The sequence below is a fragment of the Ambystoma mexicanum genome, chromosome 3p, assembly GCF_040938575.1.
Source record: "Ambystoma mexicanum isolate Mex_15411 chromosome 3p, UKY_AmexF1_1, whole genome shotgun sequence".
NCBI classification, from domain to species: domain Eukaryota; kingdom Metazoa; phylum Chordata; class Amphibia; order Caudata; family Ambystomatidae; genus Ambystoma; species Ambystoma mexicanum.
Genome location: NC_090925.1, coordinates 520,221,239 through 520,243,264, shown reverse-complemented (window position 1 = coordinate 520,243,264; position 22,026 = coordinate 520,221,239). Strand labels below are relative to the sequence as shown.

At 45.7% G+C, this 22,026-nt stretch overlaps 1 protein-coding gene across 1 annotated transcript in view; it reads right to left on the bottom strand.

Annotated features, from left to right (window-relative positions):
* SLC35C2 (solute carrier family 35 member C2) overlaps positions 1-22,026 on the bottom strand; it is an 805,952-nt gene that overhangs the window by 38,046 nt on the left and 745,880 nt on the right. The gene's annotated exons all lie outside the window — the stretch shown is intronic.

Here is a 22,026-nt window from a genome sequence, read left to right as displayed (position 1 = left end):
GGGTCAAGCACCAGTAGTTGCAACTAGGTTTGCCATCAAAAGCATTTGATCATGTGATCATGTACATTTTCAAATGTGTTCACTCGTCAATTTGATGCATTTTCCCCAACAAAATGAAATATAGTTGACACAATGAAATTTAGATAAACTAACCTAAACGTTAGTGTAAAGCTTAATAAAAGTAGTATCCCGATTATTTCTGGCTTGCAATTATTTGAAAAAGAAAAGGAAATTCCTACCTAGCACTCCCACACATGCCATTGGCACTTAGGAGTGGAGGAGATTATTACTGCTCCACGTTATCTCCATTAGGACTTGAAATGAACAGAGAAAAGAGGGGGAAGAGAGCACAGAGGGCAAGAGGAATGCAGGGCGAGTTGTTCTTTCATTAAAGAGGGAAACTTAAATAGCTATCTTTGCTACACAAGTGTCTATTTGATTAGCAAACTGACAGAATAGCATCGCAAATTGCTATGCGACACTGCTTATTTTATGCCTTGTATTAGTCTGCTTGTTTTTAGGGAATGGGAGAGAGGAAAAGTGCAAGTGAGAGCGGTGGAGCGGCGCTCCGATTTGTTATAAGCAAGGAAACTTTGTAATGTTTCCCCTGCTTGTTGGTGACTCTCTCTCTTGCGATGAGGTGATGCCTATGAGGTTCAGCACTAATAGACCTTATCAATCTGATCAAACTGGACGCTCGCCTCACTCGCCAGTCAGTCCCGTAGAAGCACCAAACAACCTCTGCATACACAGCCAGCAGGAGACAATTAAGGACAGTCGCTCCAGGCAACTGCAGCGAACAGCCAACGGCAGCAAACAGACGGCCTTCCGCAAGCTGGGCTTACGCCGCTCCAGGGGTCCAAGATGCCTTATGTAGTGAGGGACGGGTCTTCAGCAGGCTACTAGGAGTGTTTGGTCCCAACAGCAGAAAAAAGCCGCCCTACCGCCAGCTGGGCTTACGCCACTCTGGGGCTCTAAGTTGCCTTATGTATTGAGGGGCGTGTCTTCAGCAGGCTAACAGGTGTGTTTGGTCCCAACGACAGCAAACAGCCGTCCTTCCTCCAGCCAGGCTTACACTAGGATTACGAACAAATGGCCAATCGATGTCCCTTTTCGAGTTTCGAAAACAAGTCATGCAATACTCTGCGACTACCACTAGATGTCTGCCTGTGCATAGCATGTTATCTATGCAGATCCACAAGCCTCAGATATATAAATGTATATATAATGGCCAAGCTTGGGGCTAAAGCTGCGCACATGGCAATTCCGCATATTTGCTGATAACAAACTGTAAAAAATGAAATAATTTCGGGTGAGTACATAGGACATCAAGTCCACACAGGAACCATATGTTGTAAATCATGGTAGGTAAGAAAATCTCTAGTACATTCAAAGGCATGTTGTTGAGGAATATTTGTATACAATGCCTTAATATCCGTTGTAACCAATAGCTCATTCTGAGGGTTAAAGACTTCATCTTCAAACCGTTGTAAAGCAGCCATTGTATCTCGTAGAGAGGATTCACATAAGATGCTCACCGGTTTTAAGAACAAGTCAACGAATTTGCTAATCTGCCATTACACCGAACCACATCCCGAAGCAACGGGTCTTCCTGTTGGTGCACTTTGATTCATTCAGAAACTAAAATTATTCAATGGTAAGCACTACCTCAATAAGGACCTTTATGGGTCAGAATTCTGTGGGGTTTGTGTAGAAGGCAAATGGCAGTAGAGATGGACGTCTTACATTTCTCCAGTGTATAGAATGCCTTTAAGCCAAGGAGATGCTCTCCACTGAATGACTCATTAGATATTGTTTGAAAAACTCACACTGCTTCCATATGTGTCTCTGAAGATCCATGGCAATGCCTGTGGAAAAGCCCATGTCAAAAACATTTTAGATCTTCTTGCCAGCAAGCATCCTTGCCACCCAAAATGATTTCGAGCAAAGATTTTTCAACTCAATGGGTAAATGCTGAGAGGCCTAACATGCAGTCCAGGGTATTTATTACAATGGCAGCACACAAGCAAAGGCATACCCAAAGAAAAAGCATCAAAGCTCAGATTCCCCATCTTTCAGACAGGCGCTAGTTTGACCACCAAACTTCCAAGGACAGCAGATCACCAAATGTGCAATTGTGCTGCTTTGCCACTGTGAGACGGGCATGGTATCAAGAGAAGAGGAATGGACCGTTGTGGCACACCCTAATAGGAGAAATATAGATTAATCTCAAGGGTAATAGTTAGGGAAAGTGATAAGTAGAAAAGTAAGTAGTTTTGAGGTGCAGAGGAGAGGGGAACAACCTTGACACCTAGGTTGTATAAAACAATGAGAGAAACAGCTAAGTTCCCAACTTGGGAACTCAAGTCCCCTGCACTCATTGAGAAAGGCAATCGCACCATCAGGGTGATGATGGTATCCATGATTCTTTATGTGGTGTTAAAAAATGGTTTGCCTAAAATCTGAGTTTGTTTACATAGTGACGTCATCACGCAGTCGCGTGAGTGACGTCACATGCAAACATTGCAGCAATCGCATCAAGGTGCGCGGCTCTAGTGTTCATAATAACTCTAGTATGCAAGAATAAACCATGTCAGGAGCCACATGTCCACCAGTGTCTACACTAATTGCCCCGATGGAAATGGGTGTACGGTATTAAATGCTAAAATGTTCACATGCGTGTCCTTGGACTATATGCACGTCCAGAGGTCACAAATAAATTGAGGATATGGTTTCGAAGTAAAGAATGCTTTGGACACTAGAGCCGCATTCTTGCATACTAGAGTTATTATGAACACTAGAGCCGCGCACCTTGATGCGATTGCTGCAATGTTTGCATGTGACGTCACTCACGCAACTGCGTGATGACGTCACTATGTAAACAAACTCAGACTTTAGGCAAACTATTTTTTAACACCACATAGAATTATGGATACCATCACCCCCCTGATGGTGCTATGCCTTTCTCAACGAGTATCACACCATATACTTTACATAAACTACATCTATTGTAGACCACGGCAGTGACGTCGCAAGAGCATGCGCGTGATGACGTCACCGGTTTCTTCGTCATAAATCCCCCGCCGCCGTTTAGCATAGAATAGGAAGTACTTCGCTCTTCCTGTTTCCATGCTGTTGTACCGCTAATTTAAGGTAAACTGGAGAGACTTAACCGCCAGGCATGATCAGACTAGCCTTTACCCTTAACTATCCATAGTCATTGGGTAATATATTGTTAATTACTTTTTCTTTAGACCCTAGCCACAGCCTTTTGAACATACAAGCCTGGGTTCCACTGTAGATGGGTTGTGCGAGCCAAGATGATCCTTGATACTACATCCACTTGATGAAAACAATTGACATATTTTCAACCTCGAGGATATCTGTAAGTTCCTTGTTACCGCCCTTATGGTTTGAGACATTTAGAACCTGGGATACACAATGCTAATTTCTTCTCTACCCCTGTCTTCCAGATAAAACTAAGTTCGTACACCCCGAATCTCGTTTTCCCGAATATACCGGAGACTCTCTCTCCTACTACAGACACCCTTTTTTTAATAAAATCATCACAAGGTTAGTCTTTGTAAATTTACTATGCTAGGCTCTATTTTACAACGCTTAACATACATCTCGCTTTTCCCTTACCATGATTAATGGATACTATGCTATGCGATAATATACCTCGGAGTGGTACTTGACTCACACTAAGTCTAAGTAGATTGAATGGATACGACAGCAATCTCAATGGACAATGGGTACCTATACATTTTGCCAGACGGTACAATACCAGTAGGACCAGGAAATGTCTTGTTCACGATAATACATTGCATAATAACTATAATGCTTTTGTTGTTCAAAAACTATTGTATATGAATATGATGTTTGAATATTTTTGTAAATATGACTGTACATATCTTTTTTAGAAATTTGGTTTGCCCCTGATGAAGAGTGTAGAAATCACTCGAAACGCGTTGGGCCCTCTTCAGCTTCAACATCACAAATCTTATCTGATTGAAAGCCTATTTTTTTTAACAATTGTGTCTTTCCTAATCTAGTTAATGTGAATTCCCTTTGGAGATAATACTTATAATACTGTTTAAATCACAAATTAATTACTGGTCTGGTCTTCCAGATATCAGAAAGTGCGCAGGGGAGTGAGTTCCCAGGTTGGGAACTTAGCTGTTTCTCTCAGTATCAAGAGAGACCCAGACACAATGATAACAGTTAGAAAACCTTTATTATTAAAAGTAGTAGGGCTAGTGGAATGCCTAACTTGCCCTATTTGTGTTGGGGTGGTTCCCTCAACTGATGTCTCTAAGGAGAGTAGAGGTCCATAAGTCCCGAAACAAAATCTGTCTGTGTCAAACCTATGTTTGCCCTCACTCTTGAAACAAATGGTATGTTGGATCTTCTTAAAAGAAAAATGGTGGCTCAAAAAGAAATGTCAAATAAGGCTGGATTCAAGTGTCCTTATCGTCAGGATTAGTTCTGGCAGTTTAAAAATAGTTCAACTCAAAAAGGGTGCGCTTGGGATCGTCCAAGCAGGGCTCTTGGAACAAAACAAAACCGTTCACAGACTTTCTCCTGGGGGTTCCTTTCCCCAAGCTTCCTAAAGCTTACAGTTTGTCTGAGCTTCTCAGGAGTTCCCTTCCCCAAGCGTAAGCCCCCTTGATTCTACAGTTTCACCAAAAGATACTAAGGTTGCTTGGATTCAAAGATTCACAATTCCTTGGTTCACAATTCCTCTGGGCCACTCAGGGTTCCATTCCCCAAGCTTAGGCCTTTTTCATTATAACCATTTCACTCACAGTTCAATTAAAGTTCTTTTCAGGCCTCAAAGGGTTCCTTACCCAAGCATAGGCCTTTTTCATTATAACCATTTCACTCACAGTTTCCTTTGAGCCTCTCAGCGTTCCCTTCCCCAAGCCTAGGCACCTCTGGTCTCCAAAGGTTCACTTCAAGATTCACAAAAAAAAAACCCAAAAAAAAACACAAACGTTAATCTTGTCAGGATGCAGTACTCAAATCACAGTTCTTTCTTTTGGGTTTTCAAAAGCCTTTCCTTTACTTTGGGGATTTTGCTCCCACTTCACTCTCGGTGTAGTTCCCCTTTTCCACTTTCTCTTAAGTGGCGCTGGACACCTCCTCTTTCTAACACTGGGGCAATATCAGAGACTTTTGAGAACGCAGGGCCTTTACTGTGTGACCACTCTGATGTATGGCCCCCTCTCTTTAGACTCTTTATCTTGCTTTCATGGGTCTTGCCTCCCCCCCCCCATGTCTCTGGCACCTTCTTCCTTTCTTCTGCCTTTCCTTTTCTTGTCTTTCATTTTCCTTTGGCACATTCTGCCTTTCTGTGCTACTAGCACACTGCTAACTGTGGGCCACATTGACCCACAGAACAGAATTTCGCCAAAGCCAAGCTGCATTTGCGCAGAAACAGCAAAATGGTTGCGCTGGCTCCTGTGAGCACCATGGCCTTAAAACTACGTTTCACAGCAACAAAAAGAAGGCTGCACCTTCTTGGCAAGCACACATTGGGCAGGATGGAACCAGAAGACACACAGAGGGAGCGTGCCAGTGTGTTCTGACATATACAAATAGAATAAAGTGAAAAGGCAGCACTGCTAAACTGAAAGCCCAAAATCCTCATTAAAAAGTAAACTTTTTCACCTTTAAAAATGCTGCTCTGACGCTATTCCCATCTGTTCTTCCTTAAACCACTGTGATTAATAAGGCCCTGCCATACCCACTATATTTCATTCTGCTTCAGCAAAAGCAGGCATGATTTCTGAATGACAGGCCATATCAAAGCAACTCTGAGAAAAATCAACAAGGAACTCCACTTTCACCTGCACGGGAAAACGTGTTCATTTTCTTTACAAAGTATCAAAGCTCAGTAGTTCAAAGAAACTCCAGCTATCTGAGTCATGTCAGTTTCAATGTATCTGTGCTTCAAACAGAATTCCAGAAAATAACTATGGCTGCAAGACAGTGTGAGAATCTGATGGAGATGCAAAACCGAATTTAAAATGAAATGCCTGCTTTTCACCACACGTGTATAAAAATGTGCTTTGCAAACTAAAAGGGAGGAAAATGCCCGTTTAAAAGTAAACCGTTGAATGAAAGTCTGCCTTATCTAGCAATGTGAAGGGGTTTTGTTGCTGGTGATAATACACACATGGGCTATTTTATTCCACAGGTTTGTTTTAATTCAGGACCCAAAATAAGAAAATAAAGGTTTTAAAACCACCTGGGCTGGAGTTTGCAAGCTCTAAAAAAACTGGTTATTCCAGTTGGCAGAGCCAAGGCTTCCACCAGAGGAACGGAATCACTGTAAAAGCTCTCAGTAGAGACCAACATCCCAATGATAATTACTAGGTTGGAAAGAATGTAGTCTGGCCTGAAACCCCTGACAATGGAACTCCCAGTACAAGAAAGTGGGAAGTGGGAAGGGGGCAAGAAACCTTAAATCAAGCTGGAAAGCCCCCACCTTGCTCTGAAGGAAATGACATTTGTTGGCAGCTGAAGAGAAAAAAAAATGGTCCAGTGACAGACAAAGGATTGACATTTGCTTCCAGAGACCATTTCATAAATAAACTTTAAAGACCTTTATCTCTGCAACAAGACTTTGTAAAAATGCAAAAATGTTACAGTTTAAACTTGATTTTATGGGCTTTCATTGAAGATATGGTAGAATTCACTGACACTCTGGGAATAGAAATGGCAGAGTATTGCGGATAACAAGAAAAGCATCCATGTTGCAAATGCACATTTTTATACTTACATCCCTTATGATCATCCACACGTGTATAAAGTTAGAGAATTTAGGCCGAATTTTTCATACTCAAAATTACTAAAAAGTATTAAACGGACCAAACAATGTCTCACAGATTGCAGGATTGGACTGCTATGCTGTACATAAAATATGTTACCTGATTATGTCATTTATTAAGGTGCTGCACATGTACAAATGTGTAAATTCTGTTATTACTGATTTTTGGCAAAAAGGTCTGTGGGAAGTCTTTTTACACCATAAAATGCAACCTCCTAAACGGAGTCACATCTTAGCCCAGCAATATATAGTCTATGATGTCACCATGCTCTATATAAAGATTCCCTGACAAGACTCTAGATACACACTCTTCCTGATTTTACTGCGTCAGCGTTCCTGTCCCATTCATCCTGCTGAGTCCAGATTCCAACTACAAGGCCCAAGCATTGCTGAGCCTACTCCACGGCCCACTGCAAAACCCAAGCATTGCTGATCCTATCCCAGCAAGGCCTCAATTCTGAAATCCCACTAAATTTCCCAAATAACCAAAGGGGAAAGCTGTGGTATTCTTTTGGGAAGCATCCTGAACCAGTCTGGCTTACTGTCCACTAACTGCTGCCCACTAACTGCATGCCCGCTGCAATCTCGCCATCCCAACCTGCCCAGCTGTCCTTTGCCAGGTACGCTGCTGTGCAGTGACCAGAACCTATTGATGGTCCAAAAATCCCAAAACTAAAAGTGGACTGTAAGTATAATCCCTAATGTCCTTATCCCACTCTCTAAGCCATCCTATCCTTATTCTGATAACTGGTTAAAAACTGTTATAATCATCTGTGCACCCTGCCCGTGACTTTCTTAAGTGATAGCGCCGTCTCTTTTCAATTTGGTCTTGTGTAATCCTAAACCATTAGTCCTATTTCAAGTGATCGGACTGCTTTCCGCCAGAGTTGGGCGCTGGGGTGATGGGGTTGAAGTTGCGAATCAACCTTAGATCTTACTGTGTCCATCTTTGGAGGTCTAGTCTGAATACTCTAGTTTAAAGTAAAACTGTTCTTGTCACAACTGATTTCCTTTCGTATTTCTGAGATTCATTTTGCTCAAAGCGCACCTTTTTATATCTTGCATAACTCATAGCTAGAGACCCATTTTCAACTCTAGAGTGGCCCTGTGATATATATATATACACGTATATATATATATATATATATATATATTGTATGCTCTTTGTAATCCATTGCTTGAGATTGTTTGTGTCTATGCATTGTTGCTTTAGTGAGAAATTGTATTTACCTTAAAGTTTTAACAGAACATTAATTATTTGTTCATTTCCGAGTGTCATTTCGTAACATTGCAAGGGGTTTAAAATCCGTTTTCCACTATTAATTGGTGAGGGAAGGTCGGATTTGGATTCCATTTTCTGCCTCTTATTCCCGATTACCTGCTGTGCCTTTCCATGTATTCAGAATTGATTATTTGTGGGTTGAGGTAACATTGCAAGGGGAAATCATAACGTGGGTGCTATCTTTCCTAAATCAAAAAGTGCTCCTATTCCCTGGTGTTTTGTATAGGTTCCACTAGAAGGTTAAACCAAGTGTATTGTTTACATCCTCATTGTAATTATCAGCCCATTGGCGATTGCTGCCCCATATAAAAAATTTTATGATTTCTTTCGAACTTTTAAATATTGCATTTTACCAAGCAGCCTGGTTCATGGTCCATTGTGACCCAGGGTATTTGAAAAGGGGGTGTGATACGAGCTGTGTACCATCTCAAATTGAATCTGCATAAAATAAGGTGAAAAGAATCTCAGTTGTGCGCTACATACTAGGCCGAAACAAAGGTGTGCATCGCCTGATTGAAATCCTTAACATAACTATCTTTCTCTCCTCACACCGCTTGCACACTTTTCTTTCTTTTCCCTTTTTATTTCGTGCCGCTTGCACCTTTAAAACTTTCTTTTGACCTTCTTCCCGGGTCGCTCGCCCCTTCCTGTTTCTTCTTCTTCTTTAAAATTCACACTGTTTCCTTTTTTTATTCTTTTGCGCTGCTCGCGCATCTTATTTATTTTTCTCTGTAGCTCTGTCACTGTTGTACCGCTTGTACTTTTCTCTTCTAACGTTCCCGCTCCAGCTCCCCACACAGTACTGAGTTTCTCCCTTTCATTGAAACTCACCGGATAGCGCGGTGCCGGTGGTCAGACCCGTTCGGCATTAGCGTCGAGGTCAGGGTCTCACCACCTGCCCCTCAGACACCACCAGGACCTGGACACCTCCCAGGGGAACAAGCACTGGCCTGGACATGGCCAACAGGATACAGCAATGCCTGATCCAGCTCCCTTGAGACATGGCTCCCTCGCCACGCTGCAACCCCTCTGACCCACCGGGTCAGTGCCTGGCATCCGTTCTCCTCCAGATTCTTCTGGCTCCTCCAGCTGCATCCTCCTGTTCTCCAGCCCCCACAGTCCATCCAGCACCCACAGCTTACTCTACTTTTCCTGGCAAAACTGGCTTGGGACTGAGCAGGGATCCCCTGCTGGACTCAGCCACTCAGCCTCCCTTCTGCTTTCCCAATTACTGCTATCTGCACTGCTGAATGCCCCACCTTTTATACACATGAGCCCTGGCAAGGGGTTTCAGGTGTGAGTCCTTGGCCTCCCTTGCCTGACTCTCATTAGGCCAATGAATGGGACATGCCTGACCCTTAGGTTTCCTATTCTCCTTGTCAGTACTAGAGTGGTGTTTGCAGCTGTGGATATTTGCTGTTAAGTGCCTGACTCTGCCTGCACTCATTAAAGGGACAACCTAGTAGTGTAGTGTAGTAGGCCTCTCCTTTCATCTTCCTCCTCACGGTACTTTATTCATAGGTAATCTTTCTAACACTCAGTCGCCTCTTCCTCGTCTCAGTATGTGTTGAACATGGGGAGGGAGGAAACAGGACAGAAACTGTAACATCCCGTAAAGGATGAGGGCGAGTCGGATAATGGATAAATGGGAAAGGGGGATACCGGGTCTTACCCTCAGGCTTCATCTTCCCACTCCCCAGGGACCTCCTACTCAGGTGATCCTCCCTCACTTGTCCACCCCCACAGTCGGGATCCACAAGCAATGGCCCTTCCCTTGTCACCTGAGCAGAGCATCCAAGGGTAGAAAATGTGAGGATGCCCTCAGGTTTCTCATACCACTTTTATTGCAATGCCCCACTGATGACAGCCTCTGCATTCTACTCTGTTATGGCAGTATTTATACCACCCTCTGTTGAGGATGCTACAAAAACTAACCCTACGGGGAAGGCTAAAACAGCTGACAAGAAAGGGAAGCCAAAACCATCTTAAACGTGGGTAGTGTGTTCTGAGCGACAAGGCTTAACTCTCAGGTAAGGGTAGTAGGCCGACACAAAGGTAAATTAGCCCACACACAAATCTAGAAAATATACTACACTGATTTACTGCAAAATATATATTCTTATAATGTCACACAAATATAACTATCAGGTCAAGTCTTAGTTACTTACCTGTAACTGTATTTCTCCAGCATTGGTATCTTTCATAGATTCAGACGCTTGAATATTCCCCGTCGTCAGACTGGGAATCCTCGGTGATAAATTTAATAATAAAATGTTTTTTTGTTTTTTTTTTTAAATATACACACATTGCTACCTAGCAGTGCATGTACATAGCCCATTATGGCCTATGAACCATTTCATTGTGTAGTCCCTCCACCTCACTTTGGTCCTTTATGGCCCCAGCCAATGAGGTGGCAGGGCTTAAGCTCCGCCCCCGGCAGCCATCTTTAGATTTTGAACCGTAGAGATTACAGTATGATGGATGCCGAGCATAGAAGCAGCCTCTCAGGGGAGGCGGGCGGGCGCATGTGAATCTATGAAAGATACCAATGCTGGAGAAATACAGTTACAGGTAAGTAGACTTCTCCAGCATTGGATCTTTCATAGATTCAGATGCTTGAATAGAATACCAAGCAGTTAAAACATGCCACCATTATATATATATATGCATAAATACAGAAAAAACATATTTCTGATCAAACCTTTACCATGCAGCAACACAACGGTTACATACTTCGGGAAAGGTGGGAAAAGGAGGCTGGTCCTACCTTATACAAAGAGATGGCGGAGCACTGCCTGTCCAACTGCAGTTTCTTTGTTGGTATCTTCAGTCAGGCAGTAGTGTTTGGCGAAAGTATGCAGAGTGCTCCACGTGGCGGCTCTGCATATGTCCTTCAATGCCACCCCTGCGTGGAATGCTGTTGACGCCGCCCTTCCTCTGGTGGAGTGCGCAGACGGCGGTCTAGTTAAAGGGTCGCCTTTCAATTGATGGCAGTGGGTGATGCAGGACGATACCCAGCGTGCCAGACTTTGTTTAGATATATGCTGACCCTTGGTACGGCCAGAGAAAGAAATGAATAGCCGGTTTGAGGAGCGGAACTCCTTGGTTCTTTGCAAGTAAAACTTCAACACTCAAGCAACGTCTAGAGAATGTAATGTTCTTTCCGCTTCAGAAGCGTGATTCTGGAAAAAGGTTGGTAAAACAATGCGCTCAGTGAACGACATCTCCGAAATTACCTTGGGGAGGTACTTCGGGTGAGGCCTTAAGATGACGCGGTCCTTCTGGAACAAAGTAAACGGGGGTTCAGAAGACAAAGCTTGTAATTCACTGATCCTTCTGGCTGATGTGATGGCTACCAGGAAAGATGCCTTCCAGGACAAGAATTTCATTTCGCATCTGTGTATGGGTTCGAAGGGAGGTTGCATGAGGGCTGTTAAGACGGTGTTGAGGCTCCAGTCCGGAACTGGTGTAGGTGTAGGCGGATAAGTACGCATCAGTCCTTTCAGGAAGATTTTAACCGCTATTAAGGAAAGTAAGGCTTGCGTCTCCGCGGTTACTGTGTAAGCCGCTATGGCTGACAGATGGACCTTGATAGAGGACAGTGAGAGCCCTGACTTAGCCAGGTGCAATAAGTAGGGCAGAATCTGATTAACCGAGGCCGTGAGGGGATCGATTGCAGCGGTCTCGCACCATTTGGAAAACCTGGTCCATTTCCTGGTGTAGGTGACTTGCGTGGACGGGGCCCTAGCGGCCCTGATGATATCCCAGCATTCTGATGGTAACTTTAGGTGCATCAGTTTGCGCTGCTCAGGAACCATGCTTTGAGAGACAGGCTCCTCGGGTCGTGGTGGAGGACCTTGCGGTTCTGTTGTGTCAGTAGATATTGATGTGACTTGAGACGAATCGGGGGTTGACAGGATAGATGCCTCAGCGTCGGGTACCAGACTTGCCGTGCCCAATCCGGTGCTATTAGAATCAAAGAACAATCCTGTTCTTTTACCCTGCGAAGAACCCTCGACATGAGGGGAATGGGTGGGAAGGCATAGAGGAACTTCCCCGACCAATTCACTGAGAACGCGTCTCCCAGTGATTGGTGCTCCGGGTATCTTGAAGCAAATCTCTTGCATTTTTTGTTGTTCCTGGTGGCAAAAAGGTCGATCTGCGGATGGCCCCATAAGGCAAATATCCGTTGGGTTTCTTTTTCGTCCAGCTCCCACTCGTGGGACGCTGTGTATTCTCTGCTTAGCCTGTCCGCTAGGACATTGTCCACTCCTGGAAGATGCTCTGCCCTGATCTGCACCCCGTAGTGCAAGGCCCATGCCCAAAGCTGTTGGGCTTCTTGCGACAGGATCTGTGACCTCGTGCCTCCCTGCTTGTTTGTATAGTGCATGGAGGTCGTGTTGTCTGTCTGGACTGTAAGAACTTGACCAGCTATCACCGGTAGGAAGGCTTTCAGCGCCAACCTTACGGCCCTGAGCTCTAACACGTTGATGTGGAGCTGGGACTCGTGTCGACCAAGAGCCCTTGGTTTGGAGGTCCGCAAGATGAGCGCCCCAACCTGATAAGGAAGCGTCCGTCCTCAGCAGAAGGGTCGATGTCGGTGCTTGAAACGGCATCCCCTGCAGAAGATTCCTCGGAACATTCCACCATCGAAGGGCCTTGTGCAACGTCGATGGAATCTGGACAATGTCTTCCCAGCCTCCGAAAGCTTGTTTCCATTGGTGGTCCAGAGCTTCCTGCACAGGTCTCATGCGAAGCCTGCAGTTCGGTATGAGGAATATGCATGATGACATCATGCCCAATAGGGATTTGTAAGAGCGTACGGATGTTGTCTCTTTCTGTAGGAAGTTCGAAGTTGAGTGTAGAATCGCTGCTATTCTTTCTGCGGATGGCCTCACTCTGGGAATGCTGGTATCGAGTTCGGCTCCCAGGAAGAGAGCTACCTTGCTGGGAATAGGGCAGGACTTTGTCTGGTTTATGGAGAAACCTAACTCTTTTAGGAGGTTGACAGTCCTCGACACTGCCGAGCGAGCCTTTGCAGCGGAACTTGCCTTTATCAGCCAATCGTCCAGGTATGGAAAAACGTCCGTTCCTGCCCTCCTGAGACTTGCCGCTACCGGCGCCAAGCATTTTGTGAAAACTCTCGGAGCCGATTTTAGCCCGAACGGGAGCACTTGAAACTGAAAGTGAAGCTCTCCCACCGTGAACCTGAGGAACTGCCTGTGCGCTGGATGGATCGGTATATGGAAGTATGCGTCCTCCAAGTCTAAAGTGGCTAAGAAGTCGTGCTTGTTTAACCAAGGTAGCACCCCTTGTAAAGCTACCATCTTGAATGTTATGCGCTTGATAAATTTGTTGAGTGCCCTCAGGTCCAAGATGGGTCTCCATTGACCGTTTTTCTTTCTGACGAGGAAGAATCGGGAGTAGAAACCTTTTCCCCTCTGAGAATAAGGAACTGGTTCTACTGCTGCCTTCTGGAGCAGTTTTTGCACTTCGGACATGACCTGTCTTAGCATATGCACTCTGCGAGATGTTGGAGGCAGGGAAGGAGGTTGGTCCAGAAATTCTAAGGTGTGACCCTTTCGGATCACCTGCAACACCCATTTGTCCGATGTAATTGATTGCCAGCGCTGGAATAACTGGCTCACCCTTCCCCCCACCGGGGTGTGGTGAAGAGGGGAAAAAAATTGGTCGTCAGTTTTGCTTGCCTTGGGACTTCCCTTGGGCGGAGCCACGTCTGCCTCTATGGGCGTATCTGTTGGATGACTGATTCCTCCTTCGTTTGTCCCTGTGCTCATAGAGCACTGATTTCCTTTCCTCAGAAGAAACCTGAATTTTAAACAATTCTGCGGCTTTACCTATAATGGTGTGGAAAGAGACGAGATCATCCGGCGGTGAGGCCTTGCCCGGCGAGTCTCTCCTCCTGGGCTTCTCGACTACGTAGTCATCCCACTCACTGGATGCATCTGGCTCCTGTGTTATTTCTCCTTCTGGTTCCGAGAATTCTCTAAAAGGATCCTCCTGCCAGTCTGATACCGAGATGGTGGACGGTACCATAGTGGGGTCCACATCCGGAGATTGCGGTCTGTGCGATGACTGTGGCGACGGGACTCTTGTAGGTGAAGCACTGTGGGTGCTGCTCCTTGGTCTTCGAGCAGGTTCCGGTGATCCCATCCGTTTTTGCGGTCTACTCCTGTGAGGAGAACAACCAGATGTGCCTGGAATCGGAGATGACTCTAGGAATAATTCCTGATTCTATGGGATCAATCGGGATTTGCTTCTCCTTTTGCCGCCTGTAAAATTCTTCTACAATCCTCTGCACGGATAACATGAGTATCGGGTCATGAGGGTATTCGGATTCTCCCGTGGACGGTTGCCAAGGAGGGCTGTATTGTTTCGGTAAGGGACCGGTGGACTCTTCCATCACTTCCGCATCAGAGAATTCTTCCTGAAGAATTACATCCGGAAGTTCTGCCATGTGACTCAAAGGTGAAAATTGCTGTACCAGTGGTTCAGTCTCAGTATTCTTCTCAATGACATTGCTTTCAATGACAGGAGTTTCAAATGTGGAAGGCCGCAATTCCTCCGTAACTGCCGAAATTTGTGGTGCTATCTTCGTCGACAAGCATCCCGTATGATATTTCGTCGACGACTGATATTTTCCCGTCGACGACTGAGGGTTTTTCGTCGACGAGGGCTTCGCCGTCGACGAGAGCTTCGTTGACGAATGTGGAATGCGTTTCGTGGACGACTGCGTCATGGATGAATGCTTCGTGGACGAGTGGTGTTTCTTGCTCGTCGACGATTGCTTCGCGGTCGACGTGTCCGATGACGATGATCTTATTGTCGACGATGTCTTAAGCGTGGTCGTCGTCGTTGCTGGTTTCGTCGACGGTATGGCCGATGACGGGCCTTTACCTTTCCCTTCATTCGTGGGCGGTTTCCTTGCCGACGACTGCCCCCCCCCCCGTTTTTTGCAAACTCCTCCTTACCTCTGGAGGCAGATTTTGCTGACTTTTTCTGGCTTGGTAAGTCAACTGGAGGCAGAAAGGGTATCAATTCCAGCTTCCTCTTTTTGGACTTGGGAGAGGAACTCCTTTCCACTGAAGAGGCCCTTCTCTTTGAAGTTTGTCTCTCAGATGGAGTGCTGGATTGGACAGGAGCTGTTCTGACAGACTCTTCGTCCGAAGATTGATCCCTGGATTCCAGGTAAGAAAGGAGTCTTCTATGTCTGTCATGAAGGGTCTTGGTGGAAAAGGTTCTACAAATCTCGCATTTTTTAATGTCATGTGGGTACAGACAATAAATGCAATGCTCGTGGGGGTCTTTGTTGTAAACCAATTTCTTTTTGCATCTCGTGCAGTCCCTGAACAGGGAAGGCTTCCTGACAGCCTGAGGTGCCTCCATTTCTGAAGAGAAGTTCAGTTGACTTTTGTCTCCCAGGTTAATTGGAAACAAAGCCCCTGAGAAGGGGAACAAAATTGAATATATTTACCAAATATATTCCACACAAAAGTAGAAAGAATTTGAAAAAGCTCAGAGAGCTTGAGGATTCCCTGTGTCTGTTAGACTGCGGTGAAAAATCTAAAGATGGCTGCCGGGGGCGGAGCTTAAGCCCTGCCACCTCATTGGCTGGGGCCATAAAGGACCAAAGTGAGGTGGAGGGACTACACAATGAAATGGTTCATAGGCCATAATGGGCTATGTACATGCACTGCTAGGTAGCAATGTGTGTATATTTAAAAAATAAAAAAAATAAAAATTTATTATTAAATTTATCACCGAGGATTCCCAGTCTGACGACGGGGAATATTCAAGCATCTGAATCTATGAAAGATCCAATGCTGGAGAAATAAGTGCTTTATAGGATAATACACAGTAATTAAACTAATACTAAAAATAGTAATATCTATACAAGGACTCTCCCAACTTCAACATCTATACATGGGCCCTCGAGGGGAGCACCCAACATAAAATGACATGGGCAGGAGGGGCTCAGCCTGGGGGGAGCCCGATGGAGAGATGACTCTCCCGAGCTGCGCAGCACTGCTATATACAGCCATGATTTCTGCAAACCTTTTCCCCTAAAAGTAAAGTTCTGACCCACGACATCAGGTGGAAGATGGCCATAAACAATCGACAGCCTCAGCCGAGTTAGAGGAGCCGAACTATACAGCTGAGGCGACAGAGTGGCCTGCAATCTCAAGATGGCCGACGGCTGCTCCCCTCGGAAAGTGCAGCAGTGATCCGGTTGCGTTTCTGTATCCATGTAGTTGGCTCTGTGCCGTGGATAGGATGCCCTATTGATCTCCCACTTCCCATTGGTCGACAGAGAAGCTAGGGCACTAAAGCAGGCTGGTTGGGGCTGTGGATTCAGCGGCTGGGGAGACAAAAGCCCATGGCGCACCTAGCCGAAGCGGGGAAAAGGACGGAGGGGACTGGCTTTTCGGAGAACAAGGGTTGATCCCTAGCGCACAAAGGGCGGTCGGCAAGCCCCACAATCATCAGGTCCATATGGGGTGGAGGGCAATCCAGTCCACATCCACCCATAACAGTTTGCCGATTGGCAGCCCGGGGAACACCTTGTGACGGTGTGGACCAGCGGGGCCAGCAGGCCATACGGGTGGGTGTAGGTGCCCTGCCGGGGTAGGCTGTGCCTGCTTCTTGCGTGCTGTGTCCCTACTCCTCACCCTGATGAAGTTGTCCACCGCCATTGTGGGGTCCGATGGGTCCCGGTGAGGCAGGCTTTGCTCCAAGAGTGCCTGGTCAGTCCCAGAGGCAGTTGAACCCCAGCTCTGGCAAAGGAGATCTGATCGGGTGGAGATTTGGCTACCGCTTCCACCTACTTTCAGCCCCGTACGCAGAGAGGGGCAGTTAAGCAGGGGATCGTCATAGGCAAACGGTCATACCCACAACCAGAGCAACAGACCACAGATCAGGCCCAGCACACTTCATACATAAGGAAGGGCTAACCTCCAAATCAAAGAACGGTAGCGGTCCAACCTCAATCAAAGCCATATTGTAATCATCCAAGGCTGGCTTTAAGGACCCTCTGCCTGAGGCCTCAAATGCACCGCAGCGGGGGGATGATGAATTCCCAGCCACTAGGGGAGACATTCAGTGCTTGCCTCGTTCCCTTCAACAAGACAGGTCTTCCATGCAGGAAATAAAAGAATCCCCCGGGAACTCGGCCAAAACTCTCAAGGTCACAGAGCAGCGCCTTTCAGACCTGGAAAACACTTTTCTTTATCACTCACATACACAAGAGAAGCTGGAGCAGCGGGTTCAAGAATTGGAAACCCAATATCATCAAATGGAAGACAAAATAAAGAAGATGATGAGAATAGGTCAAGGAGAAACAATATTAGGATTCAAGGTATTCCCAAAGGTATTCCCAATCAAGAGCTGGAGGAATATGGTAAGGCCCTGTTCGGATCAATCATAGGAGACTGAGATGGCAGACCTCAAACTCAACCGAAGCTATCAGATATTTACTATCAGCATAGGAAGGCCCAGACTCCCGATGGGTTGACAAGGGTTCACTACTTTGAATCGAAAGAAATTATCCTACAAAAAGCGAGGTCTCGGAAAGAGGTCTGCTTCAGAGGCTCGCATATTCAGTTGCTTCAGGACCTACAACCTTTCGACAATTTGTCTGTCAACGGCAGATGAGGCCATTAGCAAGTTAGCTACATGACAAGGGAATACCATACTGCTGGGGATATCCCTTTAAAAATATGTTTTCTGTGGATGGAACTCAGCACCAATTCTCCTCACTGAGAGCAGCAATAGATTCCTTAAATTCCAGAGTCAGAGATTCAGCTTCTGGACACAGTAGATATTGCAGATTCCCACCCAAGCTGAGTGGTCCAAAGGACAGTCCAGAAGAGAGAAAAGGTGCCAACGTCGCAGACCCTCGTTTGATTGGTGTCAAAGGAGTGTGGACTTGAATTAACCCATCTGATGGTGAATAGTCTGGCCTGTGTTCAGACTTGGGTGCCAGAGGGACAGACAGAACCCCCTTTTGTTGAAAGCAGCTTTGCAGAGCTAAATTGAAGGGCAAGATGCATTCTCGCAGAATAGTTCATTTCATTGTTCACTTCTTAGTACAGTTGCAATGGGAGCACACATCCCTAATTGGATATTTACCCAAGTTTTCCCCAATACGGGGATACAGGGTATTGCTATGTTGTATTTTGTTTTTACATTGGTTTATTTCGAATCAGGTATGCCCCTGAAAAAACTCCCTAGGAGGAGAGAAACTGGGCTAGGCACAGGGAGTTTCAATCATAGCGGTAATAAACAGCTGTCTACACAGAGAATGGTCTGTTACCCATTATCCAGGTCTGGATTTTGGGTGCTACTTATAGCTCCGGTAACATAACTTATAAATGAGAGGGAGTATAATAGGTTCTCTACGGGAAGTAGGCATTCAACCCCTTTCACAATCTATTTTCCTCCTGGAGTTGATTAATTTGAGTACAAATAACCAAGATGCCCTTTAAATTTGTCTCCCTTAATGTGCAGGGTTGGAACTCACAGATTAAAAAGGAGAAGTATTCTTACTAAATTGGTGCTATTAGGAGCAGATGTGGCTTTACTGCAGGAGACTCATCTGCTCAAGAAAGAATGGTGCAGGCTTAGGTCAGCTTGGTTTCTCCATCAATTCCTGGCCTCTTCAACCGACAAGAAAGCAGGGGTGACAAAGTAACAGTCACACTCATTAAATCAGGCGTGATTAGGAATCCTCAGAGCAGGTTTGTGAGTATCAACATTGAATGTGGAGGGCAGAACCTTACAGTTTTCTCGATCTATATGGTCCCAAACAACATCAAGACCAGTTTTATGCAGCCTTGTTCCAAAGGGTGACTCACTTTCAAACCAGGGACCTCACTCTAGGGGGAGATTGGAACATAGTAATGGACGAAACCCTGGATAGATCAAGCCATACACTCACAGATTGGCAATGTGGCTACACTTCCCTTTCCCAAGCGGTAGCTGACCTGCAACTAGTGGATATATGGAGACACTCAGTTAAGGCAGTTTTTCTGAAGTCCAACTAAGGGCTTCACAGAACCATACAACTGACACAGTACAAAACTCCACTCTTAGTATAAGCTGTACTGCCTGAGTATTTGGTAGCACAGACAGAGCAGCCAGGCTTATCTTAGGAGGGAGAGAGGGCTATAGCTTGGTACAAAGAAATTGCAGCATGCATATGGTCCAAAGAAACAATGAAACACTATGGGCCTCATTAAGAGGTAAGCGGTTAACGGCGCCAGTAAGGATGCCGGTGCCATTAACCCCTTACCGCTGCATTACAAGGTCCCTTAGCGTGTCGCGCAAAGGATGGCTGGTAAAACCAGCCGCCCTTAGCGGGAGCCGCGAAAGGACCAGGGAGCTCCCTCCCCATTCCCATTGAGCCCTATGGGGGCTCGAATGGGAATGGGGATGGTTCCCTGAATGGGGAAATACCGGGTCCTCCAAGGTTGGAATGACAATTTATCACTATCAACAGGGACTGTACCGAAGATCTTCAAATCAGCATACATCAAGCCACTCTTGAAAAACACAAGTGGTGATGTAGATGTCCTTTCCAACTACAGGCCGATCTCTAACATCCCCTACCCAGCAAAAATTCTAGAAACCTACGTATATAAACTAACCCAAGAACACGTAGAAAAACACCACCTGCTGGACCAAGCTCAAATCGGTTTCAGACCAGCGAGAGGAATGGAAACAGCATTACTATCCATCTGGGACGACCTCAAAACTAACGCAGACTCAAACACTACCTTAGCCCTTATTCTGCTCGACCTCTCCGCAGCCTTTGACACAGTTAGCCACCACACCCTCACCAAAAGACTAGAAGACATAAGCATAACAGACTCAGCACTACGCTGGACCAAATCATTCCCAGCAGACAGAACAGAAACCGTATGGATGAAACCTTTCAAATGCACTCCACGAGTTAACGACTGTGGAGTGCCACAAGGATCCTCACTATCCCCACTATATTTCAACATCTATCAGACTCCGGTCATCAGAATCTTCAAAAAATACAACACTATATGTTACAACTATGCAGATGACACTCAGATCATCTACAAAATCAAAGACACTGACCATTCAACCCTAACCGACTGTCTAAAAGAAGTCTTCAACTGGATGGATGCCAACAACCTGAAAATCAACCCAGGAAAAACATAAATCATGATCGCATCCAAAGACCAAGAGAACGAAACTACCATCCCATGGCCTATGGAAACGGGAAACGCACCAACACCATCGAAGGTAGTAAACAATCTGGGAGTCCTAATGGACAGCTCCCTAACCCTGGAACCACAAATAAATGCAACAGTGAAGAAATGCTTTTTCCTCCTCCACACGGCAAGAAGAATTCTATCTTTCCTCTCCTTCACGCACAAAACACTCACTATCGTCGCCCTCATCATGTCAAAAATCGACTATGCAAACAGCCTCTACCTCGGAATACCAGAATACCTCCTGAAGAAACTGCCACGGATCCAAAATGCAGCAGCAAGACTACTCCTCAAACTATCCAGAAGAGACCACATCACTCCAGCCCTAAAAAACACTACACTGGCTCCCAGTAAAACACTGCATCACCTTCAAAACAATGTGCATAACGCACAGGGCAATCAGCGGACAAGGAGCAGAATTCCTACAAAAGAAAATTTCAGTCTACAAACCAACAAGACCCCTTCGATCAAGCAACGAAATCTGCCTGGACCTCAAACCATACCTTAAGAAAAAACTTGGAGGCACCTCCTTCTACCACTTAGCTGCAAAAACCTGGAACAACATCCCAAAAGAAATAACACTGAAGATCACCCAAAATTCAGGAAATCGCTAAAAACCTGGCTCTTCAACACCACAGACTAAATCTGGAAACCAAACCAGAAAAAGGAGGACTAAACCGGAAAGGAGACGGACATCCCCGATCCGAGAGGGTAACTCCCACGGGACCTGGACGGGTGACACCGGATAGACTGGAACACAGGCAGCACACACGGAGACCGAGTCAAATACCTCAGACAATCCCACCAACACTTTCCCCCACCACTTAGTTACCGCCAGGTATCACAGTGGTGTGGAATTGTCGAGATATTGGCAATCACCACACTACCTGAGAGGTTGACATTGCCAGGTGCACAGGCCACATGAGTATGAAGGGAGGATAAGGGGAGCTATAAGAGAACATGTTAGAGGTGGGTGCCAGAGGAGTAAGGAACCTGTATGCCAGCCGGACCCAGATCAGGACAGAGCCGCATCAGGGGAGACTACGCAAGCCGAGCGCCTCAATTCAGGATAGAGACGCAAATTAACCAACCCCACTAACAATTTCCCTTTCTGCATACACCTCTCAAACTCCAAACGAAACACAACCAAAACCTACAGCACAACAAACCACACAAACTTCACTACATTGCAACAACAAAACAAAAACACAGAATCTTGCACAACAGTACACGACGACTACTGGCAGCAAACACCCCAGGCCCAGCCAACGGACCCACCGGGCTGAGGCCGCCAACAGCACATCATTGCTCTCTTGCACTTTTCCTGCTTCCTCCCACTAACTCAACCTCCCCTCCTCTTTCAGAGCCGCCAGAGGACCACTCCGGTGGTGATAGTGCGCGGTACAAATGTCCTTTAAAATCAACATTAACATACTCGTAATGAGGCCCTATGTAATGTAATGATAAATGGTTTATTTAAATACAATTAGGCCAAGATGAATCTTGGGTAAATAAGTACTATCACATTATATATAAACTCAATTATAAAAACCAACACCATACTTAAGGGATACAACCCAAAGTATTGCCTTATTAAGAATAGCAGTCAGCAGTTCAAGGTTAGGTAAACCTATAACACATTCAGA